Below are 20,797 nucleotides of genomic sequence, written 5' to 3' on the forward strand. Positions count from 1 at the left end.
AGGAGAGGAGAGGAGAGGAGAGGAGAGGAGAGGAGAGGAGAGGAGAGGAGAGGAGAGGAGAGGAGAGGCGAGGGGAGGGGAGGTAAAAAAGAAAAGAAAGAAAAACCAACAACAATAACAAAAAACAACACTGCTAGACAAAGAAATAACCAAACTATCTCATAATCTCAGTTTATAATAAACAACACACCTTGTAAATTAAAATTGCAGAAAAGCTGTGCGAGGACTAAAATCAACCTTTTGTTTAGAGCAATGAAATACATGGCAACCATATTGTATATAAAATTCCATGCAGACGTAGTGTTTGAGGAACTACCTTTTTATCTCTTTAAATTTGTCTAATAACTCATTTTGAAATAACCAATTCAAATTTTGTCTTCTGAAAATTCTGATATTGGCATGATAATAAATATTTCATTATAATAACTGCCGAAAGGTGGCATGCAAGCCTGCGGAAGAAATGAATCTCAGAAAATAAAGTTGCAGCTGGGTTATTTTTTATTAAACATCAATCGCTTAGTAACTAGTGTTTAATTTCTGTATTTTTCATGACCTTCTTATATAGATTGACCAAAGTTTGGCCTTGTACTTGATATTTACCTATTTAAGCAGTGTCACTGAACATACTATTAATTAGTTTTTTGTTTGTTTGTTTGTTTGCTTGCTTGTTTTTTATGGAGATGGAGAAAGAAACAATTCTGAAAGCAGAAGAATGCTCAGGGATGGAAAATATGCAATGCATTGCAAAAACTGCTCAACAGCTGCTACAGAAGTTTAACATCACTATGCATTTGGGTGATTTTAATGCATTCTTATTTAGAGAGCTGCCTGTGTACATGTCGATGTGCACACAGAAGAAAAAAATCAAAATATTTGACCCCTTCTTCAAGAAAAGGAAGAACTATGAGTTGAAACAAGCTTAGTGCTGCAATTCTTAACTGTATTGTAATTGATTTGGATAGTTTCTGGCATTTTCTTGCTGAGATTTGTTTACATCTATGTATATTTAAGTTTATTTTTGTGACCTTATAGATAGCAAGGAAAGTAAACTCATCAAATTTTTTCATAATTATGATTTCTTAAATTGAAATGTGGATAAAAAGAGAGGCATTTTTCCTAAACAAAAACACACCAAAAAAGCCACAAAAACACACCAAAACAAACAAACAAAAACAACAAAAGAACATGTTGTGAAAATGTTGTGAGAAAGATCTTAGTGCCAGTTTTTCTCCTACTCTCTCTCTGGCCCATTTATTTAATATTTATTATTTAGCAAAAATATTTCATTATTTATGTGAAGTGGAATAGCATCAATGAGAGAAGCTGGAAAAATAAAAAATGACTGACTTTGTAGAGCAGTGGTCATTATACTTTTGGATGTGGAAAGTGGAAGATGGAAGCGTCAGTTTATATTCCAAAGCAGGAAAAGCAAGAAATATGTGTTTTCCTACTGTGTATCAAGAACTTAAGCTATTCCATGACACAGCCCCTCTATAATTATTTTCCTTTCTAAGTTCTCAAGGGGTGGTAATTCATTCCAGTGGTGTAAACCACTGGTGCAATATATTTTGATAAAACCTTTTGGTTAATGTGGAGAATGAGAATGGTTCTTTGTCCTGTAACATCAGCTTAGATGTCTTAATATGCAGCTGTAGTCATTTCAATAAGGTGGTACAGAGCACTTACATTTGATATCTACATTACCTATCCAATCAATGGAGAACATAGCTGCTTTCAAAGGGCAATCTGGAAAGCGTACAGACTGTACTGGGAGATAACTTGAGACAGTATACAGAAAAAAAAAAAAAAGATGTGTTTGAACAACTGCTCCTCTCCAAAGTTAGGACCTCTGACTGTGCACAATTTGAACCAAAGATTTATTTTATTTCTAAGTTGTCAGTGCGTGGACCTAAACCAAACCAAACCAACCAACTAAACAAAAAAACTGCCAAAGGTAGGAGTGATCTTGGTGCATACCTTGTGTCCAGTTCCTTCTCCAGCCTATAAGGATATTAAAAACAAACAAACAAAACCAAAACAAAACAACAACAAAAAAACTCTGGTAGGGTAGTCTGGCATGGGGAAAATGCAATGAGGAGAGAGAACAGGAAGTCGTCTCTCTCTCAGTTAGCACTGAGGTAACAAAAGAAAGGAATCCTAAAATCTTAAATAGTTTCTAGAGTAGTTTGTGGGTCTTAAAAAGAATAATAATAAATAATAATAATAATAAAAGTGTAGCAATTCACACCAATTTTATTATTGCTTTGCATTTAACAAATTCAGTGCAACTACTTTGAGCCACCCATGGAAGACACTTGCCCGTCTTCTCTATCTATGGGTCATCAGTCTCAAAATTTCAGAAATCTGAATTCTACCTTAGTTAGATATCTAAAGTAAACTAAAGATGTTAGTGTTCACATCTCTGAATTGACAAATCATTTGAAGTTGGTGTATTCACTTGTAGGAACAGGTCCAGTCAAGATGAGGATATTTATTTGTTTGAATTTGACTACAGAATGAGGACATGCTCTAATTATAATGTTCACACTGCTGCTATGCCTCAAAACAATTACAGGTTCCAGTCTCGGAAGAAAAAGTTTGTTATGAGATACTCCTTGTCCTTGTAGAGATCTATTGACTTCAATGGGCCTATAAGTATGTATTGGTGCCAAGCACTGCAACTGCAATTATAAATTAAGATTGAGCCATGTAGTACTGGATGTAGTATTTATAAATCTTTTAATCCAGAACTCCTTTGCTGTCATATGAAGTTATGAAGATCTATGACTTTATAACAGACAAATATCACAGTGTTCATGACCATCAATTTGATGATCAGAACCCTCTGCATCCTGTGGTAAGTGTATCTAAAAAAAAATGACAATATTAATTCACTGTTGCTTACAACTCCATTTCTTATTACCATTTTTAATATGTACATAATCATGACTTGGACTTGAATATATGTATTTTATGTAAAATGCCTTATTGTTTTCACAGTTATTTGAAAATGTTGGGATTCAGTTGGCATTTTTGGGATCTCTAATATTCTTCAGCTGTGAGAATATATTTGGACCTAAAATATTGTCAAGCTGAACCACACCAGAGTCTGCCTCTTCTTCTTGTATGCCACATATCTCAATTACTTTGCTGTTCACTGGTCAACATCCTTTTACACTTTTGTCCCATTCTTGGACCAACAGTATGGGAAATACCAGCTGTGTAGTAATATTTCACTCCCCCTTGTGGGAAAAGGGGCTAGGAAGCAGCAACAGACAGAGACAACTAAGAAACAGGAAGATAATAATAATAATAATAAACAAACAAACAAACAAATAAATAAATAAAAAGTCTGGCTGCTTACTATTAGCAAAACAGAAAAATTTACAGGTTTTCTTAGATCTGCAATTGGTTTTCTAGACCCCACCATAAGGGATAAGAATGCAATGTTTCAAAATAGATGAAACTCCAGAATAAGTTAGTAACAAAAGTTAAATTCCATGGCCAAGGAATCACTCAGTCTTGCTAATACATCTGCCTTGTTAGTAATGTATCTCCAGGAGACATTATTTAAACCTGCTTCCAGCTACATCCCCTGTGGTTAAAGTTCCTTTACTTCTCACAGCCTTAGCCAGAACAAGTCTGATCAGGACACAGGCAAGAAAATTTCAAGAGAATTTCAGGATACATAAAGACATCTCTTCTTTGTAAATATTACTGAAGCCATGTCAGCTGGGGTGTTATAAAAGCACATCTTGCTGCTGTAGAGGGTAGTTTCTCAGGCTGCATGCTAAGCTGTTTTGCTATTTAATCTCAATATTTATATACTTCTAGCATTAGGAGCATAAAATATGTGTTTCCATTTTGCTAGGCAAGTATAGAGCAGTATCAGTGTTCTTGCCTTGGATAGTTTTCAAACTGAGCTAAGGACAAGCATTAGCTTACGAGTATAGCAAAAAACGTACAAGAAAGGGGAATGACAGGAAAACAAAAACAATGGAAAATTCAGAATTATTTCAGAAGTTCAGAGTTCCAGCTATTTAACAACACATTATTTTATTTATTATTATTATTATTATTATTTTTTCTCTTGACTTTGTTTTCCTATGAGGAACTGTAAAAAGGGCATTCAAATAGATTATTTGGTGTAACATTTAAATCTTTTTGTTATTCCATCAGAATGAAAAACATTGCAGAAACAACAGAAACACAATATTATTAAGACTTTTTTTTTAGCTTACTGTGAACATTATTCCTATTACAACATCTGGAAATGGGAGATCTGACAGGTAGTTTAGCAAGTTTAAATTACAGTTGACAAGGATAATTGATACTCCTGGGCTGTCTTTTCTGTGTGATCAGCTGGGAGCTTTGGGGTTACACAATTTTTTAATATATCTTCTGGCTAAATTTAAAATCCAAATGTAGAATGCTATGAACAGTGTGTGGAATTGAGGAAATTACTAAGAAAGACAATCACAGAATCAGTCAACAGCTTATACTGTTTATGGCACCTGTACCTCTTTGAGATACAGCATTCTTCTTATAAGTATGGTATTATAAGCACTATGCGTGAGAATTACATAGTAATATTGTATATATAAAGCATTGCAATGTTTCACAACCCAACTTCCAAACAAAGTGGAAAGCAAGCAGTGAAATAGCATTTAAGAAGAATTGGTATACTTTAATTCTTACCTCACAGAAATGATTTTCATAGAGTGATTATGAATGCAGGATGGATAAGTAGGAACTCCATTGTTTTTCTGTTTCAATGGTCTTATAGACTTTTTCATAAGTATATCCTTGCATATTTTAATACTTGGTCATGTTATGTATGACCTCTTGGCAAGATTCTGTCCTGCAGCCATATAAAGAGAGAGAAGCTTGCAACCCCAATCCAGGTGTCCAACTTCTATAAAAGTATAGGAGTGAAGTGAGACAACAGTGCTAAGTTTTGGTTTTGGCTGGGTTTTAAGGATCATTTTTCTCATGTATCTAACTTCTGTTCACTGTGTGGGAAGCTTAGGTACATTATTCTAGGTGTAAGATTCTTATCTTAGAAACTCATTTGTAATTCCTGAAGTCTTTTATGCTCTGTTGCCCTGTGAAGTTCAGAAGGCTAAACATTACTTTGACATGTGAAAACTAAGGAAATTTCAAGTTTTTGCTAATACATATGTTTTACTGTATTTTCTAATTTGTTGGAAAAGAATACAGGAAAAAAAAAATCCTTTATAGCTCTTTCACCAGGACATTAATTAAGTGTTGGAAGTTTTCCTGAAAAGAATTGATGACATTTGGAAACATGGCAAAGAATACAGATGATTGTCTGGGTCTTGGATTTGTGTGACATTTTTAATGCTCACAGAAATTTATCTTAGCTGACTTTCAAAAATAGTACCTTTCTAAGACTCTTTGCATCTTTTTCTTATGATTTGAGATAGAAATATTTTAACACTAATTTTAAGTGCTTTATGGTCATGCATGAAGGACTGATAGTGTTTCTTTGAGAAATCCATTGCAAATAAAGAGAGTTGCCAAATTAAAAGGGCATGTTCTATTCTTCCTTCTCTAGGGAAAAATCTGTTCAGGCTTTGAACTTAGCCATATTGCTCTATTACTTGACATAGCACCAGTATTTTGCATTGTATTTCCAAGGATTTACAGAAGAGCACAAATAATGATTTTTGAAGAGCCTTTGTCAGTTTTGATATACCTAGTACCATTAAAAATATCTAATCAGATTAGTTAATCCAGTGATTGCTTCTCTGATATCCAGAGCTATTTCACTTGGCATTTAAACTGACCAAAAAAAGTATTATCAGGATTGTCTTGAAGTTAATTTATTTTCATGCCATCCTGATCTCAGTTGGCCTTGAGGAAATCTGTGAAGTTATACTCTACTTATTACTGATAAGATGTAAAACAGCAAACTGAACTGTGACTTCAGATATGTTTTTACATTGTAAAAGATCTCAGTGCAATAAAAATGGACCAGCAAGAAAAAACACTGATCTCTTTATATGCAACCTGTGTGAACAAGACATTCCCCCTACTTAAAATAAACAAATAAATAAAGTAAAATATATATATATATATATATCTTCAGCTGTAGGCATATCTTTAATATGTTTGGGAGAAACTTGTCTCAAGGAGACCCTTAGGCTTCTGTACTCCTATATAAAAATGAATAGGGAGCTACTACAAATGATTTTGAGATACCTTGAATTATCTGGAGGTGTATTTTCAGAAGAGCTCAGTACTAGACTAATTTTCCTCTCAATGATTTTAAAGTTAACACAATTCAGCTGGAACAAGTGACTTAGAAAATCTCTTCTTTTGTTGTTGTGTATTTTGCTTTGTTTTAGTTTTTATTTAATAGGACAAAAGCAACAAACATTTTAATGGTGTCTGGAATTCAAGAGTCTTTCAGGCACTTCAGAGACATGGTGATGTGATTTCAGTAATACAAATTTATTACCAAGGACATCGCTGTGAACCGGAGTCAGTTTCAGAACATTTGTCAAAAACAGAACAGTAGCTTCCAAAAGGTACTAATGTATGATTTGACATAGCATGGAAGCAAAGCAATCCAGTCTCACTGTGATAAAGACATGAAGCGTAACAGCAAGGCCTGTGCTTGAAAGAAACTACCACAATTTAAGTTCAGAAAGACATTGACTTGTTAGATGGGTCCAGAAGATGTAACACAAAAATGAAAGAGGACTGGAGGGTCCTTACATGAAGAAAATTTGAGAGAGCTGGGAATGTTCAACCTGTTCAGTTGGGGTTGTCAGAAGAGAAAGCTCTGGGGAGACCTTGTTGCTGCGTTTCAATGTATTAGGGGAATTATAAGAAAGATTGAGACTTTTTACCAAAACCTGTACTGACAGGACAAAGAACAATGTTTTTTATCTGAAAGATGGTAGATTTAGGGTGGATATAATGAATTATTTTTTCATGAGGAGGAAAGTAAGTCACTGGAAAATTTTGTCCAGAGAAGTTGGGGGTGCCCCATTGTTGGTAGTGTTGAAAGTCAGGTAGGATGAGCAAACTGATCTAGTGAAATATGTCTCTGCTGGGAGGGGCTGGTCTAGACAAACTTTAAGGGTCCCTTACAACCCAAATCATTATATGATTCTATGATTGTTTGTAGGAGAAAAGCCAACATGATTGGTTACTATTTTATTGAACACTATTTTCTGATCCTCTAGAACATGTATTTGATACATTTGACTTGTAAAAGTGAATATAATTGACACCTTGATACCTTTGCTACACAGTCCAATTTTTCTGTCCACATGGCCTTCACTGAATACAGGCAATTACAAGTCAGAGCTCTTCTGGACTTCTTCTGAGCCAGCCTCTGTAATATCAGAAATACAACCACATGGAAGTTTGTTTACTGGAAAGTTTTTTCCTCATTAAATTGGTTGACTAAGCAAAATCTGTGCTTTTCAAGCAGGGTTCAGAAAGCTTTGGTTTGATTAATTTCAAATCTGTGGTTTTGATAAATATCTTGAAACTTTTCAAGTATTTTATTTTAAACTTTTGAAAACCAGAAGTATACTTTTCTTATTCTGGAGCAACTGGGAAAATGGTATCCTCACTGCTTCAGGCCTTGTCAAGTCCCAGCATTTTCTTCTCGGGTTTCTTGAAAGTGGTAAAACAAAATCTCACAAAATGACTTGCTATCCATCTAGGCAGATCCTAATGGCAGCCTATGTGCATAAGAGGCTAATTTGTAACATATTTAACACTTTCTAATGATCCCTTATGTAGCTCATCTCTACATACAAAGCTAAAGTGGAAATATGTCAGAAATCTGTTGCAGAAATATTTCAATTATCACTTTCTTAAAATACTTCCCTCACTTGGAAATTATACCTTAATAAATGTTAAAAAATAATAATGTCATCACTATGATGCCTTAAGCAAAGATCTACCTCAAATCCCACCACGTTGTTCTGTAGAAGATTTACACTGACCAACAGAAAGGGGTATTTTTTTGTCCTGAATAGTGAAGAGAGAGATGTTGGTTGATGTTTTCTTTTTTGCTTGCTAGTTTGTTTTGTTATGAAAACAGGCTAGAATTATCTGAGTTGTGCAACATGGTCAGAAAACATCATGAAAACTGCATACCAAGTATACAACATTAATTGCAACATTTCAGCCTGGAAAAGAGGAGGCTGAGGGGAGACCTCATTGCGATCTACAGCTTCCTTGTGAGGGGGAGTGGAGGGGCAGGCACCAATCTGTTCTCCTTAATCACCAGTGATAGGACCCTTGGGAATGTTGTCAAGCTGAGGCAGGGAAGGTTTAGGCTAGACATCAGGAAGAGATTTTTCACTGAAAGGGTGGTCGCACATTGGAACAAGTTCCCCAAGGAAGTAGTCACTGCAGACCTTGTCAGAGTTTAAGAAGCATTTGGATTGTGCACTTAGTCACATGGCCTAAAATTTTGGGTAGACCTGTGTGGTGCCAGGCGTTGGTCTTGATGATCCTTATGGTTCCCTTCCAACTCGGGATATTCTATGATTGTATGATTCTAACATTGCTCTGAGCAAATCAAATTTAATTCTGGTCTGTGATGCTTGTTGTTTTAAGCCTGGTCTCTTTCCTCTATCATGTAATAAATATTGTCTATTTTCAGAGAGAGAAAAACTTGTGAATGAACACTGACTTCAGTGACAACCTCTGGTAGAAAGCAAATACAGAACCTGTAAATGGTTGTGAACAATATTTACACTTATTAAGTCTAATTTGAGAATATTTACCAGACTTAAAAAACTCTTTTGATATTGTGCTTTTTGTACAGATGAAAATTAAAGTGGTATTCTTATTTTTTTTAGTAAGTAGAAGACACTCTCTCCCTGCATATAATGCATTTAAATATTAATTGTTTGCATAAATAGCAGACATAGTAATCAACATAGCATTGATAAGTTGTCTTTTAATCACTCTATTTGATATGTAGCAGTAAAATGTTTATATTGCAAATTGTACAGTAAACCTTCACTTTAGGAGCAAATTAATAGTCTGTAACCGTGAGAATCTGGCTATATCTGAATATTGATGATCTCACTTTCTGAGTCTCTCTGGGATTGGGGGTGCGAGGTGTTGATCATTGCTTCTCACTGATAAGCAAAATATTTCCAGAGCGTGAAGAATTCTGTGGTCTGTGAGAAGGATAAACCATAATCTGCATCAACACACTAAATTCTCCTCTGCCATTTGCATTGAAAATCAGGTAGAAGTTATGCTAAGCTCTCTATTATAGCCTCATGTATGTGAAAGGTCTTCCCCTTCATTTGAATAAGGCCTCTTATGCATGTGAAAAAAGCGCATTTAAAATGAACGTTTCTTTAATTAGGATAGCATTTAGAAGTAGAATCCTTAAATGTTCATTTTTTGTGATGTTGAATTGTTAAGTATTTTCAAACTGGTTGTACTAATTTTCATTAAACATATTTATTTTTATTTATTTTTAAAAAGAAATCACATACTCTACAACATGAAGTGAAGGACTAGATTAATATGACTAGCTAGATTAAGAAAAATTTAAATCAGACTGTTTGATGAAATGTAGGAAAATGTTTAAATATAGGATTAGATTTACAGTATAGAAAGCAGTCAAGAAGATCAAAAGAACTCTGTTCAGAAATTCCTATTAAAAAAGAGGAAAAAATCTATTGAGTGAATTCTTATAGCTAAATGATTAAACTGTTTTAAATATATTACACTCAAACTGACTTTAAAATAAAAATAAAAAGTACAGCATATGCATGAGGTAGAGATCTTATTTTTTTTTTTTTTTTTAATAAAAAAATGAAGTGACTGGGCCTATGTGAAACTGTCATAAAACATATATATGAAACTATGGAATTTAACTTAAAAGGAGTTCCCTGGAGAGTAATTTTAAATCTGGCATACAGCTTTATAGAGATAGAAGCTAACTGATTGGCATCTGTATGAATATGGATTTCTTTAAAACCATATTTGATTTTCTAACCCTTAAAAATATCAAATGAAACTTAATAACTACATCTTAAGGAAACCTTTGGGAGAACATGTTTAATCCTCAAGGGATTCAATAGAAATGCTTTAACTTTGGTATCATACAACTAACCAAGATCACAGGAATGACTTCCATAGCTGTATGTCTTCTGTATCTCAACAAACTGTTTTTATTATTATCATTTATTATTATTATTATTATGTTAATGTTAGACTGTGTTCTAACATCAACAGTTAACATTAATCATATTCTTGAATCATGGTTAACATTCAGTGTTGACAGGAACATTCTTGTTTCTTTCAATCCTAATTGGAAAAACGTAAAAATATAAAATGTGTGGTGAATAATTTGAATTATAATACACTGTTCACATTAAAATGAATTTTATTTCAAATTTGTAACAATTTGAGACTAGTAGGTTTTCTTTATATATATATTTTTTTAAATTAACACATCAATCTTGCACAGCTGCATGTGCAATATATTGTAATCATCTGTAAAATATTTTTGCCATTCTACTGATATACTTTTTTGTTTGTCTGTTTTTTAAAAGCAAACAAACAAACAAAACACAAATGTTTAATGTAGTATAAATTCCCTCAATGTTCAATTGCACCACAACATCCTTTCTGTATTGATTCCCTGGTTGTCTATCTGTTCAAATAAATATCATTACAGCAGTGATGAATTTCAATAAAAATGCATACATATTTGTATTTCAAAGTCCTGTTTTAATTGAGCATAACTGTTCACTAATGGATGTTGACTTTTGTTAGTTTCTTCTATCTCCAGGTGTGTTTGCTACAATTAAAATTAAAAAAGGGTAATTTCATTACAGTGCCCCTTCCTATCAGTCCTTCCCAATGACATTTACAACTATTCTTTCTAGACGCTATTTACAGCAAAACAGAATAAAACTGCTGGTATCTTGAATATCAAAGTGAGCAATGGACAGCTTTTCCAGTACCTTCTCCAAAACGTTTCATATTAGTAAACTTAGAAATAATTCTGTTCACAAACACACTGGCCAACCTGATCTAGTGGGTGGCATCCCTGTCTATGGCAGGGCGGGTTGAGTTAGATGGTATTTACGGTCCCTTCCAACCTGAGCCATTCTATGATTCTAAACAAGTGATAGTTTGCTCTAACTAGTCAACAGTAAATGGGATACATTAATACCTTATTTTCAGTGAATATAAAACATGGAAACATGGATAGAATAATGTCCCAAATACAGACATATCTGAAAATATTCTTGATGTAAATCAGTAGTTCCAGGTCTCCATTGTTATCTAATGAATTTCAAGCAGTATTAATTTATTGTTTCTTCTTTTTATAACATCAAAAAGGCATGATCAGTTGATTAGTTTATTAGTACATACTGATAGTACTAAAAGACTGTATTCAGAATCTGGGATGTCTTGTAATCAGAGCTGGAAATCCTTGTTTCAGTAAAATTTCAAATATCTTTGCTTCCACAAGATAAGAATGAATGTTGAGAATATTTGTAGACCTACAACTACTTTAATATCTGTGCTCTTTAGTACTTCTGTGAGCACAGATTGGCAATGCAGCTACAAGCTAACAGCTGGCACCTGCTAACTTACAGCAGAATGGGAAACACACTGCCTGCAAGGTACAAACAGAGGCAACAGCACACAAAGTTTGGAAAGAGGGAAAAAGTTTTGGAAGCCCAATAGTTAAAAGGAACATAGTCAGTGAGGTCAAGAGTGGAAGAAATAAAGGTGTAGAAACCTAGCATCAGCATCACTTTCTCATAAATATAGATTGAAATAATGGATGACACCTTAGATAAAAATTAGGGTAGGGTAAGGTAAAGGGGTTGAAATTGTCAACAAAGACTGCAAAGGTAGGGAGCCTGAAAGAACAGGCAGCTACATACATCTCTGAAGAAGCCATCAGACTCAGTTCACAAGAAGTAAATATGATATCTCTCTACCATACCAGCTGTCTCTTTCTGTTACAAGCACAAAGGCTGGCTTACACTTTCCTGGTGTTTCTGGGGAACAGGAGAGGTGTCTGAGGACTGGAAGAGAGCCAATATCACACCAGACTTCAAAAAGGGCAAGAAGGGGGACCCAGGCAACTACAGGACAGTCAGCCTCACCTCCATCCCTGAAAGGGTGATGGAACAGCTTATCCTGGAGGTCATCTCCAACCATGTGGAGGATAACAAAGTGGTCAGGGATAGTCAGCATGAATTCACCAAGTGGAAGTCATGTTTGACCAATCTGATATCCTTCTATGATGAGATGACTTGCTGGGTAGATGAGGGGAGAGCTGTGGATGTGGCCTACCTTGACATCAGCAAGGTTTTTGACACTGTCTCCCATAACATCGTCATAAACAAGCTCAGGAAATGCAGCCTAGATGAGTGGACAGTGAGAACAGCGAGGTGGATTGGCAAATGACCAGATGACAGAGCTCAAAGTGTTGTGCTTAGTGGTGCAGAATCTAGTTGGAGTCCTGTAGCTAACAGTGTCCCCAGGGGTCAGTACTGGGTCTAGTGTTGTTCAACTTATTCATCAACGACCTGGATGATGTAATGGAATGCAAGATCAGCAAATTTGTTGATGACACAAAGCTGGGAGGAGTGGCTGGTTCCCCAAAGGGCTGTGCTACCATTCAGAGGGACCTCGACAGGCTGGAAGGTTAGGCCGTGAGGAACCACTTGAAGTTCAACAAAGGCAAGTGAAGGGTCCTGCACCTAGAGGGGAATAACCCCAGGCTAGGGGGTGTCCTGCTGGAGAGCAGCTCTGCAGAGAGAGACCTGGGAGTCCTGGTGGACAGCAGGCTGACCATGAGTCAGCACTGTGCCCTTGTAGCTAAGAAGGCCGACGGTATCCTGGGGATCATTTGGAAGAATGTTGCCAGAAGGTCAAGGGAGGTGATTCTCCCCATCTACTCAGCTCTGGTGAGGCCACACCTGGAGTATTGTGTCCAGTTCTGGGCTCCCCAGTACAAGAGGGACATGAACTACTGGAGTGAGTCCAGAGGAGGGCTATGAAAATGATTAGAGGACAGGAGCACCTGTTGTACGAGGACACGCTGAGACAACTGGGCCTGTTTAGCCCGGAAAATAGAAGACTGAGGGGAGACCTCATTAATGTATATAAATATCTGAGGGAAGGGTGTTGAGAGGATGGAGCCGGTCTCTTTTCAGTTGTGCCCAGTGGCAGGACAAGAGGTAACGGGCACAAACTGAAGCGCAGGAGGTTCTGGTTGAATATGAGGGGGCACTTTACTGTGAGGGTGACAGAGCACTGGAACAGGTTGCCCAGAGAGCTTGCAGAGTCTCCTTCTCTGAAGTTATTCAAAATCCTCCTGGGTGTCATCCTGCGCAACATGCTCTAAGTAATCTTGCTGGGTAGGGGGGTTGGACCAGATGATCTTCAGAGATCCCTTCCAACCTCAGCCATTCTCTGATTCTGTGATGATTTCTCATGCTTTTCTACTCACTTATGATTTTCTTTTACACAATTTCAGAACTTTTGCTTTACTCATTCTGTTCTGGGAGTTGGGAGAAGTCTCATGACTTTTTATTAGTCATTAAGGTTTTATTAGTTCCCTCCTGCACTGAAACAAAGTGTAAAAATTAACATTGATATTGAATTTGACATCTATCTACAAACAGTTCTGATCTGAATGTGACATACTAGTACTATATTAAAATCAAGTAGCCTGGTCAATAACTTCCCAGCTTTCTGTATTGACAAGCACCCTCAAAAAGCATGTTTAATCATTCCTATTTTTTTTTTCCTTTACTTTGAAATGGGGTTGGGGAGAGGCATTGATATCATGATATATAGTGAATATTTGTATAAAGCAAAGAAGATGGCAACTAATAGAAATAGACATTGGAAGGAAGTTGCTAAGAACCCAGGAAGCAGGCCTGGGACTGTTTATTATTATTATTATTATTATTATTGATATTAACATTAATGACTTAGTACAAAAGAGAGGGTAATTAAGTTAAAATTAACTGTTAATAGAAAGCAATATTGAAATATCATCCAGCCAGAATCAGATGACTTCAAAGACAGATACAGAAGATATATAGAAGATAACATTTTAAAGTTGATTTAAAATAAAATAAAATAAAATAAAATAAAATATTATTATTTATTTTATTTTCCTTACAAATACAATCACTATTGATATCAGGAGAGTTATTTCTGCACATAATATATGATTCAAATTGTCCATTCTGAAAATGAGTGACACCAATAGATAAATGCAGAGGAATGCTGCAGTACTTAGGGGAATGCAAAGGACAGCTGATGAAGAGTTAAAGGAATACAGTTTCTTGTCTTAGCAAAATGTGGGGAAAGAGGGTATAAAATGAACTACTGCTGTGTATTGGTGCAGCAGGAGAAGGATGGGAGAGAAGAAGATAATCAGTAAGAAAGATTACATAAGCTTAAATGCAGGTCCATGAAATACTGGACATCAACAAGATTAAGGAATGGGAGGAACTATTATAATCACCACCAAGTCTTCCACCTGTGGAAGAGAAGTGGGCTAGATGACCTGGAAGTGCTTTTCATGCTTCCATCCTCTGCAAACTGGAAATATTTTCCTATGAAAACCAGCACATGCTGCAGCTACTGTGCCAGATTAATTTAGACATTATTAATTAATGCAGTTAAACATTCTGGCCCTTACCACAACAGTGGAATTTTCTGATGTTATTCACATAAATTTAACATCAGAGGCCACAAACAAGTACCTGTTGCCAGTGTACAAAATCTTGTGTACTATGAGAGCTCATATGAACACAATAACAAAGCATGTGCAGCAGAATCATGCAACAGATGACTTCCATGTAAATCTTCACAGTCTGAAAGGTAACTTTGTCTAACTTCATCTCACAGTGTGTTAACACTGCTGGAAACACAAATTACTCCTGAACAGAAAGGATATGTTAAATTCACGCTGGTTGGACATACAGAGGTTTTTCACGAAAATATGTCCCAAAGATACGAGGTACCTAACTCTAGGCTGTGAAAGCAAAAGGAGCTACCTTCCAGGAAAGGTCTCCTATTACAAACAAAAAGGATTCCATACGGGAAATCATATTGGGATACCTGGTACAGTAAGACCTGACTTCCTAACCATTGCCTCCCCTTAACAGAAAATTCCTATGTACGAAACTTCAGTAATGGTGTTCAACAGGTAAAGCTTAAAATTCTGTAGCCTGATTCACTTTTCTATTAGATCAGTATGATCAGGGGTCATAATGCTGTAGAAGCCTTCTGATTCAAACTATAGATATTGTATGCAGGTAATGAGCTTTCAGAAAGAATTAGATAAACACACTGAATCTTAAAACTATGAAGATGATTCATAAAGGTTGATCAAAACCTTTTACATTGTCCCATTGTAAAAGGTACAAGGTTAATTCTACAAAGTTATTAGTGTACAGATATAGAAAGAGTGAAAGACTGAATTTAGCACAGCTCTTAGTAATTTCAGGAACCTTATTCTGGATGACTTTTTGGAATTGTAATAATAATGCACAGAAAACTCTGTCTCATATCCACCACTCTTAGCCCAGCAGGATAGAGTATGTAGGTAAGAAAGAAATTCTTCAAAGGAAACATTGGTTCTCAAGAGGTGTGTATATGTTAGATGAGTTCATGTACAAAACCTGAACTCTATCTGCCTATAAAGTAAACAAAAACATTAATTTTAAACAAAAATACATTTATCCATCTCCTCCCAAGTGTAAATATGTGTTAAAACATCTCTAAAAATAGAGTTCAAAGACAAATACCTTTCCTGTGGGGATCAATGAGACAGAATTTGTTTTCATCTCAGTAAAACCTTAATTCAAAACGAAGACTGCAGCCTTTGGGGAAATACTTAAAAAAAATGTTAAGATGTTTCAAAACTGTTTTCCACAATTTTGAAACAAGTTCACCTGAGTCTAAATTTCTGAGATATAACAGATCTTGTTAAGTATTTTTTAAAACAAAAACAGAAGTAACAATACAAAACCAGTAGAACTCTCAGATGCCTATTTCCTTTCTCTGCCTGAGAGCAAATATATGCTTTCAGCCTTATTACAAGGTTCTATTAGGAAAAAAAGCCCTGAGTTTTGTGTTCAAGGTGCTGCCTGAAGCTGATATGAATACCTCCTGTGCTGTTGGAAGATGTTCCTCTATGAAATAATTTTCTCACCTTCCTCTAGACAAAGAACTACAAATAATGCAATGAACACATTATATTCCCAAACTGCAGACATCCTCCCTGCTAGGAGCACTTTGAATAGCACATTGAACTGGCATTAGAGTTAAATTCTTATGGGACTGTCCCAAGCTCAGAGTACTAGTACTATTATCAGACCTACGTGTGTGTTCTGTGTGCAGTTCAGCTATTCAAGGTTCTAGAAAAATATTAGCTTAGAGGAATTAGCAGAGCAATATTTTTCATTGATAAATATGAACCCTATGCATCCTCCATTCACTAACACCCAAGAACCTAACTTCAAAAGAGATTTTATTTATTTATTTTTTTTTGCCATGACTAGGTAAATTCAGTTCCATGTATGAATGCTTTCTAGACTATCTCAAGCAGTTTTCATAGTACTCACTTGGGATCACCAAGGTCCCTAGTGGTTCGTTGAAAACTGAGGTTAGTGTCTTCAACCCATTAAATCACTTCTTGACGTTAATGGGATGCTTCATATTTTTATAGCAGACTTTGTGACCTGTCATTGCAGAACAGCTTTTTGTTATACCAGGGACTGGTAAATGCAGAACAAATGCAGAATCCCTGTTTCAAACAGCCTCCAAGCTAAGCAATGAAGGTATGCTATGATTTGAACATACAAGTTTCTAGAAGAACGAAATAAGTATTATTTGTCTGGACTTACCCAGGACCTGTGTCATTGTTTTCCAACTCATTTGTCTTTATTTGTTCACCCCTAACAATACTTCTATATCATCTTATTTCATAAACTAGTTTTCTGAATAATATTAATAAGGGATTGGGTTGATATATTAGAAGAATTTACAGCATGTGGCACTGAGCTCTAAAGGAGACCTATCTGACTCATGAGGAATAGTAATTGAAATTTAGACCAAAAGTTAGCTGTCTGTGTTTTGATATTCTCCAGGAAAAAAATAAAAAAAAAAAAAAAAAAAAAAAAAAAAAAAAAGGTCTTTATGGGTTTTGGAAGAAAGTCTAGTTTCCAGGTAACCGCTTACCTTCCAAAGTATGTGTAATTGTGTAATCCTGACAAAAAAGACTAGATGCCTTTGTCTCTCACAGAAATTTTATGCTTCCAGCTCTTGCTGATTAGATAGTGTGCTTGCTCTTTCTCTCTCTCCTAAAATCCATGAGTGAGTATCATAATATTTATACAACCTTTACTAAAATATGTTTTAAAGTGAAATATATGGGGGGGGGGGAGAAAAGCAAGATTTCACAGCAAAATTATTGAAGGTGAAAAAGTAAGAAGTATGTATTATTTGATTAAAAAGTAGCTTTATTTTCTTTTGAAGAAGAGAGGAATTTGATTTTGATTTTAAGACTCCTGAAGTGTCCATATGTATATCTCAACTTTAAGATATGAAAATGCAATACTGGACAAAAGATCTAAAACATAAAATAATTTTAGAGTATGATGATAATATTTCAAGAAGATCTATATTCCAGTATTTTAAAGGGAATACTTCATTCTCTGTAATAACAATACACTGTACTTTTTTCAAAAACTCAACCTTTAAAATGGTTGGAGTTTATTTAATGATTTAAACTATTCAGTGTTTGATATAGGTAGAGACATTTTTTTCTATTAATAAAAATATGCTAAAAGTATAAAGGAGAAAATTGCCAGGACCTACAAAGCAGACAGTTTATTTTAAGTATATGGAAGGAATTAAATATGTGTATATACAGAAAAGATGTGAAAAATGAAAGAAATAGTCCTGCAAAGACGATAACAGATGGTTCTGTTTGATCAAAAGGCTGACTAGGATTTCTTTGCACCCACTTTTTGATAATTTCTGAGAATTATTTCCTTAGTTTATTTAGCCTGTAAGTACTAATAGTCTGCTTTTATACATCATATACTGAGTATTCAATTTAATTAAATGGTATTAAATCTGTTGACTGTGTTTGATATTTTTTGATATTTTTTGATATTTTTTGATATTATTTGATATAACTAGACATATTATTTGATATAACTAGACATATTATAGAATGAAGATAAATAAGAATAATAATAATAATAAAAAAAAAAGTGTTGAGAAGGGAATGCCACTTGTTAAATTTACTCTTTTCTGCTTCCCTGGGCAATATATCATGGAAAGGTTGTCTGAGCTGTCATTGTGGCATCACTAAGAGGATGTACACAACATCTTCCATTCAAATTACCTTTCAAATCAATCACCCTCATCAGGCTGCTATCTTCATCTAATGTCTGTAGGACAAATGTTTTGGCTTATAGGTAGGAAATGTTAGCATTTGAAAGAGCTCAAAGAAAGAAGGTTCAATAATTAACTTTGATAAATTGTTTTAATAAAAGACGGTAAATAATATGCTTGTTGAAATACTTCATGCAATTGGCTTGTAGTTTCTGGGGAGAAAAAAAATAAATAAATAATTGCATCTCTCTTTTTCCAAAACGAGTAAAAAATGTGCCCCTGAATAGCCTAGAACAAATACTTATTGGGCTCTTCAAAAGATGTATTATTCAAAATTAAGGTGACATACTCATGTATTGGTAGCAGATCTGTCTTCTGAATCTTAAATTATTTCGTTTATCAGAAAGATTGCAAATTTTCCCAGCAGTGTGTGAGTGTGTGCGTTGTGTGTACGAGCATGAAACAAACAGCTGGGATGGCATGAAAGGTTGTGTTATGTTTCAGTCAGATTAAACTATAAATCAGAAACCTGAGTATTTTAATAACACATTTAATAGTGCCTATATCCTTAATACTACATAACTGTGAGTTAAATAACAGTTTCAAATCTTTTTATTTGGTATTCTCATTTTTTTGTGCAGTAGTTTTTTAAATATGATAAATGATACTCGGCTTCAAATTCATTGTAAATACTGCATGCATATTACCAATACACATTTCAGAATTTTCTAATCTTACTTTAACACATATGGTATTATCAATTACACTATTTTAATATAATGTAACATTTATTTAAAATGGCATACAATTTATACTGGGTGTCACTAGCCCCTAGACTACCTTGGCACATACTTATATATTTCAGCTACAATTTATCACTTTGTGAAATGCACTTTGTGTAATTGAAAATAATGACACAAAAATCATCTACTCTTAATACACTGGTAGTATGATATACTATCCTGATAGCTTAGTGTACTATATGAAATCATTCTGTGGAGCCATGCCTTTGAAATATGATTTAAAACAGAATTTATAATGTCACAGAATTACATAAAACTGTGTGAAATTGTGCAGATAATCATTTAAATCTCCCTACATGAAAAGATAATTGCTCTAGAAATTAACTGTACCTGGGGTTCATTCATTTGGTCATGGCTAGTTTCTTATATAGTGATGATTTGATATTAGAGCTAATTAAGATCAGGTCAGAGTTGCTGAAGGTCAGACATTAATGCACAGGATCATTGAAATGATAATTATAAACAGATTAGGAAGCTACGGTCTTTTATAAGGGGTTATTAGATAATTACTGTGAGAGTGTACGGCTTACTGTAATAATGGATTATCGACTACTTACAGCGTTTTAAGGGTGAGAGTATATTACTTCCTCAAGGACTAAAAGGAATAATGTTGTTGGAACTCAGGGCTCTGTAAATAAAATCACATTGCAATTTTCTTCTTGAGAATATTTCCTCTTGTTGGAATTCACTGAATTATTTTTATCTTAATTAAACTTTAACTATTTGTGTGACTTGGAAGATCCTTTTTTTTTTTTTTTTTTTTTCTTCTTTTGAAGTGGAAAAAATAAAATGAATTTTAAAAATAAATATTTTGTTCTATTATTAATATATAGCAAAGGCTGGCAGAGACTTTAAGAAGAGCAGTAGAATGGATACAATAACATATTTTACAGTGATTCGGGGAATATGAAATAATTGGTCTGAAACTTATAGATGCGATAATCAACTACACACTTCTATCATGACTATGACTATAATTCTAACATGACTTTTCACAAATTATTAATAATAATAACAATAATAAAATAAAATGATTACTGCATAGCTATAGCATAACTTGATCTACTGATTGAATTCCGTTTCATTTGGAGCATTGTGCAACCACAGCATGATTTATAAATTAGAGAGTGAGAAAGAATTAGGGTGTGTTGAAGAGCCTCTGGAAAGATAGCAAAATTTAAATATTGCAGAAGACAGGTTCCAAAAGTGGCTAGTGTAAAGGAAAAGGAAAGTCATTCAAGCCATCTGTGGTGACAGTGGTTCTGGAATCAAGTAAAACAAGCATAAGGAACACTTGTAACTTCTCCTCTGAAAGCAAGGCTGTCCTTCTGTGCAGAAATAGCCTTTGGAGAAAATGACAACTTTATTGTCTTGGACAGATTTTTTTTAATATATATATAACAATGTTGAGTTGTCAATGGAAAAGGATGTGTTTAGCCCAATCTTTTCCTCAGAGGCAGGAACAAGAATCATGAAACACACACCCTGGGAGTGTGGCCTCCCAGGTGGGTCCCATCCCTGGTCGTAGAAAAGACTGGAAAAGCTGCAAGGGGAATGAGTAGCTTGGGTGATGGGGA

Source organism: Oxyura jamaicensis, chromosome 2, assembly GCF_011077185.1.
Source record: "Oxyura jamaicensis isolate SHBP4307 breed ruddy duck chromosome 2, BPBGC_Ojam_1.0, whole genome shotgun sequence".
NCBI lineage: Eukaryota > Metazoa > Chordata > Aves > Anseriformes > Anatidae > Oxyura > Oxyura jamaicensis.